Source organism: Trachypithecus francoisi, unplaced genomic scaffold, assembly GCF_009764315.1.
Source record: "Trachypithecus francoisi isolate TF-2019V2 unplaced genomic scaffold, Tfra_2.0 Lachesis_group10, whole genome shotgun sequence".
Classification (NCBI taxonomy): Eukaryota; Metazoa; Chordata; class Mammalia; order Primates; family Cercopithecidae; genus Trachypithecus; species Trachypithecus francoisi.
This window is the reverse complement of record NW_022681455.1, coordinates 39,351,013-39,363,682: the sequence shown is the minus strand read 5'-3', so window position 1 is coordinate 39,363,682 and position 12,670 is coordinate 39,351,013.

Here is a 12,670-nt window from a genome sequence, read left to right as displayed (position 1 = left end):
TAGCTAACACGGTGGAAGACAGGCTAACATGGTGGAGGACAGAATCCCAATGGCAGTCTACCCCGTCAATGTGAGTTGGTGTCCTTCAACATTGCCTACAACGGCCATCGAGGCCCTATTTGTGCCAGGCCTGGATACACAAAGGGACAATGAGGGGTCACAGTCCTGGAAGCAAATTGGGCGGGGCAGGTTGAGTAGAAACACAAGAGCTGTTGCCAGCTTCAGAGGCCACCCCCAGGATAGAATCATTAACCTGTGGGGAGGATCAAGAAATGGTGTACGGGAGAGAGGCTTATCTGAGCCCAACTTTGAAAGACAAATAGAATAATAGGGCTTCCTGCCCATGTAACCACAGGACTCATGTGAGAATCAGAAGAGATAATGAGGACAGAATCTTGTGACCTGGTTTAAAAAATTTAAAAAGACAACTTCTCTACTTCCACTGGTAAGGAAATTGAAGCCCAGAAAGGTGGTATGACTTGTTCAAAGTCAACTAATGATTTAGAGGCCAAGACAAGACTCAAGACAGACCTTCTGATTCCAGCACTGGGTTCTGGCTTGTATTAGTCCATTTTCACACTGCTATACAGAACTACCTGAGACTGGGTAATTTATAGAGAAAAGAGGTGTAAATTGACTCACAGTTCTGTGTGGCTGGGGAGGTCTCAGGAAGCCTACAATCATGGCAGTAGGGGAAGCAGGCACGATCTTACATGGTAGCAGGCGAGAGAGAGAGAAAGAAACAGAAAGAGAGAGTGAGAGAGACAGCGTGTGTAGGAGGACTGCCAAACACATAAAACTATCAGATCTCGTGAGAACTCACTCACTATCACAAGCACAGCATGGGGGACACTGCCCCCACGATCCAATCACCTCCCACCAGCTCCCACTCTTGACACGTGGGGATTATTGGGATTACAATTCGAGATGAGATTTGGGTGGGGACACAGCCAAACCATATCATGGCGCCTCTAACTGACTTCCATTGCCACAACTGCTTGTCTAAGTATCTTGTTTAAGAATGTTACTATAGAGTGGTGGCCCTTTACACTGCAGTATGAATGAGTGGCCAACATGCTTGACAAAGAGACAACAAAGAACGGGGCAGTGAGGGAAATGTAAAAGTGGGAAGGGAGGTTGGAGATGAGAAAGAGACAAGTTGGGAATGTGTAAGGCTTGGGGCCAGGAGGAACAGTAAACTTCCTAGGGGATAGGTTTGTCCCCCATTTAACATTAAATTAAATGGGGGACAAGGGGGTTTGCGTGGAAGTAAGAAGAGAACTCAGAAAAGAGAGATTAGACTGCCAAACACAAACTTTACCATATGATCTGAAGGCCCTATTTCCAAAACCCTTCCTCCCCAGAGTGAGGAGCTGGGCCCGGGGAAAGACAGGAGAGACCTGTTCCATGGGCTCTCTCTGAACCTCCAACTCCACTGAGAGCTGTCCTGGCAGGAAATGGGAGTCTCACCTCCATTTTCCCTTCCTTGTACAGAAGGGAAGAAGAAAATAAATAAGAATACGAGATATTCATTCAGGCTTCATGGGCCATCCCTGCCCCCACCCGGAGAGGAGCCTCTTGGCGACTCTTCCTTGTTTACTAGAAACCATAAGCTGGCAGTGAGGATTCTTGTTCATTATACCAAAGTGCAGAGTTTAGAACCTCATCCCCAAGTTAACTGAGCTCAGAGGATAACCCGGTCTTTTTTTTCCTTATCTGTCTTCATTTTTGTTGACTTGGCCCACTCCACCCTCTCTCCACCTAAATGATCAAGCCATGGAAACAAATTTGCAGAAGACAAAACAAACAAAAATGTAAAGCAGAAAATTTGAAATGCTCATTATTCCACTCCCTAAGTGAATAAATTATTGGTTAACACTTTGGCACACTTTCTCCCAGTCTTCATACCGGAAACATACCTGTGTATTTCCCAGGAGACCAGATGGCCTGCGTAAAGGCTTCATATGCAGCTCCCTGACTCATAGGAGTATAGGGAACTGTTTCCTTCCTTCCTTTCTTTCTTTTCCTTCTTTCTTTCTTTCTTTCTTTTCTTTCTTTCTTGTTTTTTTTTTGAGATGGAGTTTCACCTTGTAGCCCAGGCTGGAGTGAAATGGCATGATATTAGCTCACTGCAACTTCCGCCTCCCAGATTCAAGCAATTCTCCTGCCTCAGTCTCCCAAGTAGCTGGGATTACAGGCATGCACCACCATGCCCAGATGATTTTGTATTTTTACGATAGATGGGGTTTCACCTTGTTGGTTAGGCTGGCCTCGAACTCCTGACCTCAGGTGACCCGCTTGCCTTGGCCTTACAAAGTTCTGGGATTACAGGCATGAGCCACCAGTCTTTTTTCTTAAAAGTCCCTTGTGCATCTTCCTGGTGGATCCTGGTATCAGATCCTTTGCATGTGTTGACCTTTCAGGCTGATATACATGAACATCCCTGGGACATGGACCAAACCCTAATTCTACAAGTACAGACAGTCCTTCCACCTCCCTGCCACCACCCACCAAGCTGGGAACTTGAGGATTCTCTGCAAATCCTACTCTTCCAACCTGTCCCTCAATCTAGAGGAACTTGGTCAACTCCATGCCTGATTGCTGTGGCCTCAGAGTTGGAGCCCTCTCTTATTTTCAAGATTAACAGTGTCTATCTGGACCTGGTCCATTCGGGGTGGTTCAGCTAATCCCTGCCAAGCTAGCCTGAAGGCACTTATACTCCATGGGTCAAAATGTCTTAATGCGCAACTAAAGATGCTAACTGATCATAATAGTAGCTGCCAATCACTCAGGGCAAGGCACTGTAGTGGATTATTTAGTTTATTGTCTTTACAGCCCAATCAGAGGACACTCCTAGATCCCACTTTATAGATGGGGAAATTGAGACTCAGAGATGTAGGCTGATTTGCCTAATGACACCTAGCAGGGGAGTCCAAAGCCATTGACATTCCCATTTCTCTCCACTGTCTCCATGATGCTCAGTGAAAAATATTTTAATATGTCCGTGCCAGATGGAATTTTGCTCATCCCAGGATAGCTCCATAGTAGTGCACTGTCCTGACATAATTCCCACAAAAAGCACGAGATCTCACCTCTTAGTTCACCTGAGTGGCCTTTTCTCAGCTAAAAGCACACATCCCATGAGACTATTTAAATCTTGGAAACAGCTCTATCTCCTCTGTCACTGCCTTCAAGGATGCCCTGGGAACCCCAATTTGGGAACATCTAGCAAGGTCAGCATATCCAGACACTGGCTTCCCACCAGGTGTTCAGTCATCTTGGGGATCTCTGTCCCATTCAGTCACTCATTGGTGAGTTCTTGAGCATCTGATATATGTTCTGGACTGAGCTTTATATAAAGGTAAGGCTCAGTCCCTGCCCTCAGGCACTCACAGGGGTGTGTGTGTCTGCGTATATGTGGTTCTTTGTAATCTGGATGTACCTGTTCATGAAATGTCACAGGTCAGGTTATCTGGAAAGAACCTGCAGAGATGAGGAAAGGTTTGCTGTGGAGTGAGTCCCGGGAAAGGAAGCAGGCAAGAGCAGGATTGGGCAGGGACCATGAGACCGTGAAGCAGATCTGACTCCTCTCCACCAGCCCAGTGGGGAACTCCTGAGCAAAAGACTGCCCATTAGAGGAAACTTGAATTGGCAATGGCCAGGCACTACAGCCACTGCAGTGCTCAGCCATCTGAGTCAAGGCCAGTGAGGCAGCCAGGGCGGAGCATGTAAGGAGGCACTTGCACACTCCTGCAGGTGAACACATCCTTAGATTCTTTTTCTTTCTTTCTTTCTTTCTTTTTTTTTTTTTTTGAGATGGAGTTTCACTGTTGTCACTCAGGCTGGAGTGTAATGGCACGATCTCAGCTCACTGCAATCTCCACTTCCTGGGCTCAAGTGATTCTTCTGCCTCAGACTCCCAAGTAGCTGAGATTACAGGCGCCCCCCACTATGCCCAGCTAATTTTTTTGCAAATTTAGTAGAGAAGGGTTTTCACCATGTTGGCCAGGCTAGTCTCGAACTCCTGATCTCAAGTGATCCACCCACTTCAGCCTCCCAAAGGGCTGGGATTACAGGCATGAGCCATGCCACCTAGCCCACATCCTTAGATTCTGTGGCCTGGGTGCTACGCTTCTCACCCTAGTCCCAGCCCTGTGGTCCCTGAAGGGGCCAACAGCTAGAACTGTCAGCACACCACATCTTGCCACTGGGCAATCATCCTTTCTTACAGAGAGGTCTGCATGGCTCATCCCTGCATCTAACCCATTTTTCATTCAACTAATACTTATTGAGCATCTCCTAAGTGACAGGCTTTAGGGATATAATACTGAAAGAATCAGACCCAGGCCCTGTGCTCTTGAACTTCCTATCTCCACATCTCCCTGTGCTTATTTGTGAATGTGCCTTGGTGTCTGTGTGTCAGAGTGAGGGTGTGATGGGACGATGGGACGTGTCTGCCAGACCTTTGGCTCTGGTATGTCCTTGTGTGGGTGCATGGTGAGGCACACACACTGACACAGAGCCAAAGGGGCTCTGGAAGGATTGGGGAGATTTTCAAAGAAGCTACAGCTTCAGAAGAAAGATGAGAGAACCAAAGAGGAAAGTTTGAAACTGGGAACGCAGGTCAGTGTGGCCAAGCCAAGTCTGGTGGGGCATTTCCATGCACAGATGAGTAAGAAGCCAGAATGAGCGAGGAGGGCTCATGCAATCCTGGGCTGGGCGGCTGGGCTCTGGCCAGCAAGGAAAACTTTCTGCTTTCCTGAGAACCCAGGAGTGAAGGGAGGAGGCAATGAAAAAAGCCCCAAGACCAAGAACCAGGGCTAGGGGGGTGGGGTTCAGACTGGGAGGAGTAGGCTGGCGGAAGAGGGCAGGGGCATGAGAGCCTGCTGGGCACCAGCACAGGCCCACCCTTTTCACTGGTTGATCAGTCACCACTGGCTGTGAGCCACATGCAAACTGTGCATTTGAATAAGTAACTGGCAGAGCAGGGTGGCTCATGCCTGTAATCACAGCACTTTGGGAGGCCAAGGCAGGGGGATCACTTTAGGCCAGGAGTCCAAGACCAGCCTGACTAACATGGTGAAACCCTATCGCTACTAAAAATACAAAAAATTAGCCAGGCGTGCTGGCACGCGCCTGTAATCCCAGCTACATGGGAGGCTGAGGCATGAGAATCGCTTGAACCTGGAGTCAGTGGCTGCAGTGAGCCAAAATTGCACCACTGCACTCTAGCCTGGGTGGCAGGGAGAGACTCTGTCTCAATTTAAAAAAAAAAAAGCGGTGGGGGGGGGGCTAGACGCGGTGGCTCACACCTGTAATCCCAGCATGTCAAGAGGCCAAGGTGGGCGGATCACTTAAGGTCAGGAGTTTGAGACCAGCCTGGCCAACATGGTGAAACCCTGTATCTACTAAAAGTACAGAAAATTAGCTGAGTGTGGTGGTGCATGCCTGTAGTCCCAGCTACTTGGGAGGCTGAGGCAGGAGAATTGTTTGAGCCCTGGAGGCAGAGGTTGTAGTGAGCCGAGATCACGCCACTGTACTCCAGCCTGGGTGACAGAGCAAGACTCTGGCTCAAAAAATAAAAATAAATAAATAGCAAAGTTATTGCCATGAGTATGCATTGCTTTTATGAAGGGAAAGGAAAACAGGAAGGAAGGACGAAAGGGAAGAAGGAAGGGAGGGAGGGAGGAAAAGAGGAAGGAGAGAGAAATGGAGAGAGAGAGAGAGAAAGAAAAAGAAAGATCTGTTCTGATCCAAACTTCTCAGTGGGTGTTCAGGGTTCAGGGCCCTGTCATGTTCAAATTTCTTGCCTCGCTTTTCTTCACTTTCTTGCTCAAACTTTATGTTCCAGAGAAAATGCAGTTCCCCAAGCTGCCATGTCCATTTCTACCCCTGAGCCTTTGAACATACTGTGCCACCTTCCTAGAGCACCTTTGCTGATCTCATACCTCCTGGTTGACCTTCAAGATTCAGCTCTCAAGCGCCATTCCCCAAGCTCGTGTCAGATACTTCCTTCCCAGGGCTCTTATGACACAGGCGCATACCTCCCTACTGGCCTTTATCATGTTGCATGCTAAAGATTTATTTATATGCCACTGCCATGCCTTTCTCCCACCAGACTGTGAGCTCCAGTAGGGCGGTAACCAAGTCTTATTCATCTCAGATCCCTGAAGAACCTAGTTCTGTGCCTGGCACAAAGCAGGCACAGTGGTGTCTGCTGAACTCAGCAGAAAGACACTGACTCCATCCATCCTGTGCTTTACTCGCCACCCCACTGGTCACCTGTTGCTCAGGTCAAGTGCAGGGCTGACTGTCCAGCCCCTGCAGCCCTCATGGGGCTCATCACGTTCCTCAGACATGATGCCCTCCCTCTGCCTTGGGATGCCACATCCCCGTTTTCCTGTGGGTCTTCAACTCTAGAGCGCTGTGGGCCCTGGACAGGCACAGGACCTCTGGGGTCCTGAGCCCAAGCAGGAACCAACAGGGCTTCACAGACCATTCTGCCGGCTGCCCCCAGCACTTTTCCCCCTCTCACCCCGCAAAGTGACCACTATCCTGACATCTAACACTAATGATTCATTGTTGTTGTGTTGAAATGTTATGTACATGGAACCATATGAATGTCCTTTTTGGAACTGCACTCCTTTCACTCACCAAGCTGTCTGTGAGACACATTCACATTGCTGCACACAGCAGTTACAGTTCATTTTCGTTGCTGTATAATATCCCATTATAAGAGTATACCATCAGTTATTTATCCATCTGCCATTGATAGGTATTTTGGCTGTTTCCAATGTTTAACTCTTACACATGGCACTGTTAGGAGCATTTTGAGCAATATTATGGTGAGCAGATATCACATTTCTCTTGTGTTAGAACCAAGGGAAATCCTCCCCTTCTCCCTCTGAATATTCACCGAAAATGGACTCACAAAAGGCAGATTAATTGGAGAAAAGGCATATGCATTTATTTAAGGTGTACGTAGGAGCCTTCAGAATGAAGACCCAAAGTTACAAGGGACATCATTCATTTTTATACTTAGGTTCAACAAAGTTTTTATGGACAGCTGTGTGGAAATATGGTTGAACAATAAGGGTATGCTTTAATGCTCATAGATGGAATGGGGAAACCCAGGAGGGCCTGTTTGTCTAGATTCTTCTTGGCCTTTGAGCCTGCATTCCTTCCTTCTGGGTATGGAGCAGGATTCTCTCTGGAACGGGGCTGTTAGGACCTGTGGTCAAACTAGATAGGTCAGATAATGTCTTTATGACAAGTTTTCACACAGAAAGGCGGAAGGAAAGTGAGAGTAATATTTGTGGGTATTATGGCTGGCTTTGGGGAAAAGGGGCTCTGGTTTCTATGGCTCACCTTAGGGAAGAGGGATTCTGGTTTCTACACCCAACCGCGGCAGGGGAGACTGTGACTAAGAAGTAGGCAGGCAGAGAAAAACGTTTGCCTCTGAGGCTTCTTCTGAGGCCTGCATTTGCGGGTCTTGTTTTCTGAGCTCCAACAGTTGGAAAGCAACCTAGGAAAGGAATTGCTGGATCATAGGGTATACACGTAGTCAGCTGTAAAGATATTGCCAAGCAGTTTCCCAAGTGGTTGCACAGCACTGCTTTTTTGTTTTGTTTTGTTTTTTGGAGATGAAGTCTCACTTTATTGCCCAGGCTGGAGTGCAATGGCACAATCTCGACTCCCGGGTTCAAGCAATTCTCCTGCTTCGGCCTCCTGAGTAGCTGGGATTACAGGCACCCACCACCACACCCAGCCAATTTTTGTATTTTTAGTAGAGACGGGGTTTCACCATGTTGGCCAGGCTGGTCTTGAACTCCTGCCCTCAGGTGATCCACCCTCCTCGGCCTCCCAAAGTGCTGGGATTACAGGCGTGAGCCACCGTGCCGGGCCCACAGCATTGTTTTTATAGAAGAGAAAATCTAAATCTCCATAAACATATATCCACCCCTTTCCCCTGTTTCCTACACAGTGCAGGGGGCCCCGTCAGAGGGACTGAGGAGAGGCAGCTACACTGGATGATGAAAGAACAGGACTGGGAGGACATACATTTTACTGTAGCCTTCTATACCTTTGGAATTTTGAGGCATGTTAAAATGCAACCTAGTAATTTGTTTTTTGTTTTGTTTTGTTTTAAAGAAAAAATAAGAAGGGGGAGAGAAAGATCCCTGTCTGAGCGTGATGCTTCCCACTCCACCCCTCCATTCTTAACCTTTACATAGATTCCTCCCCCAAGGAGGAGCTCTTAGCATGAGATTGGGGAGCAGGAATGACAGAGCCTTGGAGAGAACAGAGAGGAGACAGAACAATAGGGGTGGATGAATAAACACAGAGCTAACAGCTTCCACACATTCCAAGGAGACAGGGAACTAAGGTGTGGTCCAGATCCTCTGGAGATAATCCAGAAAGATGAAAGACTTGCTAGTTAGGAAGGGTTTAAAGGGTATGGGTGATAGAGGAAAGGAAAGAGGGGGGGCACCACCCAAATGGTTAGGGCAGGGAAGGAAAGGGGTGAGGATATGTGGGCTGTGGGCACTGCTCCCCTTCTCTGTTCCTTCTAGAAACTTCCACCACCCCACTCCCCACCTCACGCACACACCACCCTGACCCTAAGAATGTTGGATATTCCTCACTCAAGGACACCCCACCACCACCCACCCAACTCGGGTCCCAGGCAGGCCAGGTCTAGAGGGATAAAAAGAAGGGCCCACCCCCTAGCCCGCCACCCCATGACCAGGGGCCACCTGCACCTCTAACAGGAGCCAAAAGGAACTGGCTGCTGAACTGGACCTGGAGGAGGGAGCCAGCACCATCTGGCTGCATCTGCCTCCCTCAATGCCACATCCTCCTGCAAGGCCGAAAAGAGAGATGGCAGTGAGCAGGGTGTTGCTGCCAAGCGCTGAAAATCAGTCCTCAGGAGCAGCCTAACACCTGGCGGAGGTGGGGCCCGTCATTCACTCACCCACTCACTCATTCTTCCATTTGCCAAAGCACATACTGTGGGTCAGGCCCGTCTCCCAAGTGAAGCATTTCCTCTAGCTTGCCTGAAATCCCACCATTGTAGTTACTTAACTGGAGATCAGAGGTAGACTGTGGAGTTGGTAGCTCAAACAATTTGAGGGAAAACTCCTAGAAAAATAATCCAAAATGTACACATTTTCAAAAACATGTGGCCATGGGAGGACCATGCAGGTGAGGGCCAGACTCTACAGCTGGAATGTGCTTAGCTTCTCTTTGTAAGTCCAGCTCTTTGTAGACAAGTGCAGGTGACAGGCCATGCGTGGTGGCTCACGCCTGTAATCCTAACACTTTGGGAGGCCGAGTCGGGTGGATCACGAGGTCAGGAGATCGAGACCATCCTGGCTAACACGGTGAAACCCCGTCTCTACTAAAAAATACAAAAAAACTAGCCGGGCGAGGTGGTGGGCGCCTGTAGTCCCAGCTGCTCGGAAGGCTGAGGCAGGAGAATGGCGTGAACCCGGGAGGCGGAGCTTGCAGTGAGCCGAGATCCGGCCACAGCACTCCAGCCTGGGCGACAGAGCGAGACTCCATCTCAAAAAAAAAAAAAAAAAAAAAAAAAAAGATACAAAAATTAGCCAGGTGTGGTGGCACATGCCTGTCTGTAGTCCCAGCTGCTTGGGAGGCTGAAGCAGGAGAATGGCTTGAACTCGGGAAGTGGAAGTTGCAGTGAGCTGAGATCGCGCCACTGCACTTCAGCCTGGCAACAGAGTGAGACTCTGTCTCAAAAAAAAAAAAAAAAGTGCAGGTGACAATAGAAGTTAGCAGCCCTCAGGACAGGGGTCATGGGAAGGAGGAGGGCACTGAGGGCATCCACCATCTAGCTGACATTCCCCCAGAGGCTCAGAGCACAGTCCCTGCTCCCAGGAAAATCTGGTCCCCTCTTGTAGCCAAGAGAAGCCTCTCCCTGGTCTTTTGCAGCAGTCAGGGGGTGGGTGCAGCAGTCAGGGGGTGGGTGCAGCAGTCAGGGGGTGGGTGCAGCAGTCAGGAGGTGGGTGCAGCACCCAGAAATGTGGCCCGGTTTGAGCTTCCCCTCCACCTGAGGCTGCCTTGCAGCAGAAAAGAGAGAAACTGATGGCCCAGAGGGAAGGTGGGTGGACTGGGTGGCACTTCTCTCTCTGGGTCTCAGTCTGCACTCTGGTTCAACGCAGTGGGTGAACCACTCTAGTTCAAAACGTTTTTCTCTGCCCATCTGCCTCTCAGTCCCATTCTCCCCACAACCCAGGGTTGGGTATAGAAACCAGAATCCCTGTTCCCCAAGGTGAGTCATAGAAACCAGAATCCCTTTTCCCCAAAGCCAGCCATAATACCCACAAATATTACTCTTACTTTCCTTCCGCCTTTCTGTGTGAAAACTTGTCATAAAGACATTATCTGACCTATCTAGTTTGACCACAGGTCCTAACAGCCCCGTTCCAGAGAGAATCCTGCTCCATACCCAGAAGGAAGGAAGGCTCAGAGAGGCCAAGAGAAAATAAGTTTATACCAACCAAAGTCTTTTGGAAACCCAGGGTCTTCCAAGGTCTTCCTATCCAGGAGCTTTAAGTCAAAGGAGATAATAGGGTCCATTTCCACTTCAGTTTCTCACATTTTAATGCATTAAATACAGTCATGTGTCACATAATGACAGGGATATGTTCTGAGAAATTTGTCTTTAGGCCATTTCATCACTGTGTGGACATATCATGGAGTGTTACACAAACCTATATGGAATAGCCTACTATAAACCCAGGCTGTATGGCAGAGCCTGTTGCTCCTAAGCTGTAAAACTTTACAGCGTGTGGCTGTACTGAATAAATACTGTAGGCAATTGTAACGCAATGGTAAGCACTGGTATATCTAAATATAGAAACAGCACAATAAAAATACAGTATAAAAGATGTTTAAAAATGAAACAGCTGTCTAGGGCACTTACCATGCATGCAGCTTGCAGGACTGGAAGTTGCTCTGGATGAGTCAGTGAGTAAGCGGTGAGTGAGTGTGAAGGCCTAGAGCATTACTTACTGTATACTACTGTACACTTTATAAACACTGTACACTTAGGCTACACTAAATTTATTTTTAAAAACTTTCATAATAAATTACCCTTAGCTTACTGTAACATTTCACTTTATAAACTTTTAATTTTTTTAACTTTTTGACCCTTTTGTAATAATACTTAGCTTACAACAAACACATTACAGCTATACAAAAATATTTTCTAACTTTATATTATTATTATGTAAGCTGTTTTTCTATTTTAAAATTTTTCAGCTGGGAGCAGTGGTGCATGCCTGTAATCTCAGCACTTGGGGAGGCCGAGGCGGGTGAATCACTTGAAGTCAGGAGTTCGAGACCAGCCTGGTCACCATGGCGAAATTCCACCTCTACTAAAAACACAAAAAAAGGAAGCCGGGCATCATGGCGTGCACCTGTCATCCCAGCTACTCGGGAGACTGAGACATGAGAATCTCTTGAACCTGGGAGGCGGAGGTTGCAGTGAGCCAAGATCGCACCACTGCACTCCAGCCTGGGCGATAGAGAGAGACCCTGTCTCAAAAATAAATAAATAAACAGTAAGTAAAAATTTTCCTTTAACTTTTTAAACGATTTGTCAAAAACTAAAAACACAAACATACACATTAGCCTAGGTCTCACAGGATCAGGATCATCAATATCATCCTCTTCCACCTCCACATCTTGTCCCACTGGAAGGTCTTCAGGGGCAACAGCATGCAGCTGTCATCTATTATAACAATGCCTTCTTCTGGAATACATCTTGAAGTGTAGCAGGACAAGTGCAGACAAAACTCCTCAGACAGAGTTAAAGAAGGAAGGGGTTTATTCAGCCTGGGGCATCAGCAAGACTCCCGTCTCAAGAGCTGAGCTCTCCGAGTGAGCAATTTCTGTCCCTTTTAAGGGCTCACAACTCCAAGAGGGTGCGTGTGAGAGGGTCGTGATCGATTGAGCAAGCAGGGGGTGCGTGACTGGGGGCTGCATGCACCAGTAATTAGATAGGAACAAAACAAGATAAGAATTTTCACAGTGCATTTCTATACAATGTCTGTAATCTATAGATAACATAACCGATTAGGTCAGGGGTCCATCTTTAACTACCAGGCCCAGGGTGGGGCACTGGGCTGTGTGCCTGTGGATTTCATTTCTGCCTTTTAGTTTTTACTTCTTCTTTCTTTGGAGGCAGAAATTGGGCATAAGATGATATAAGGAGTGGTCTCCTCCCTTAGAAGAACCTGCCTGAGGCTGTTTTACACATTAACTTTTACATATATATCATATATATGTGTGTGTGTGTGTGTGTGTGTATAAGTAGAAGAAGCACACTCTAAAATAATAGCAAAAAGACAGGCATGGTGGTCTGTGCCTGTAGTTCTAGCTACTCAGGAGGCTGAGGTGGGAGGATCACTTTGATTAAGGAATTCAAATCCAACCTGGACAACATAGTGAGACCCTGTCTCTTAAAATAAATAAATAAATAAATAATTTGTAAAAGAAAAGAATGGTTTAAAAAGTGTACGATAGCCGGGCACGGTGGCTCAAGCCTGTAATCCCACCACTTTGGGAGGCTGAGACGGGTGGATCACAAGGTCAGGAGATCAAGACCATCCTGGCTAACACGGTGAAACCCCGTCTCTACTAAAAA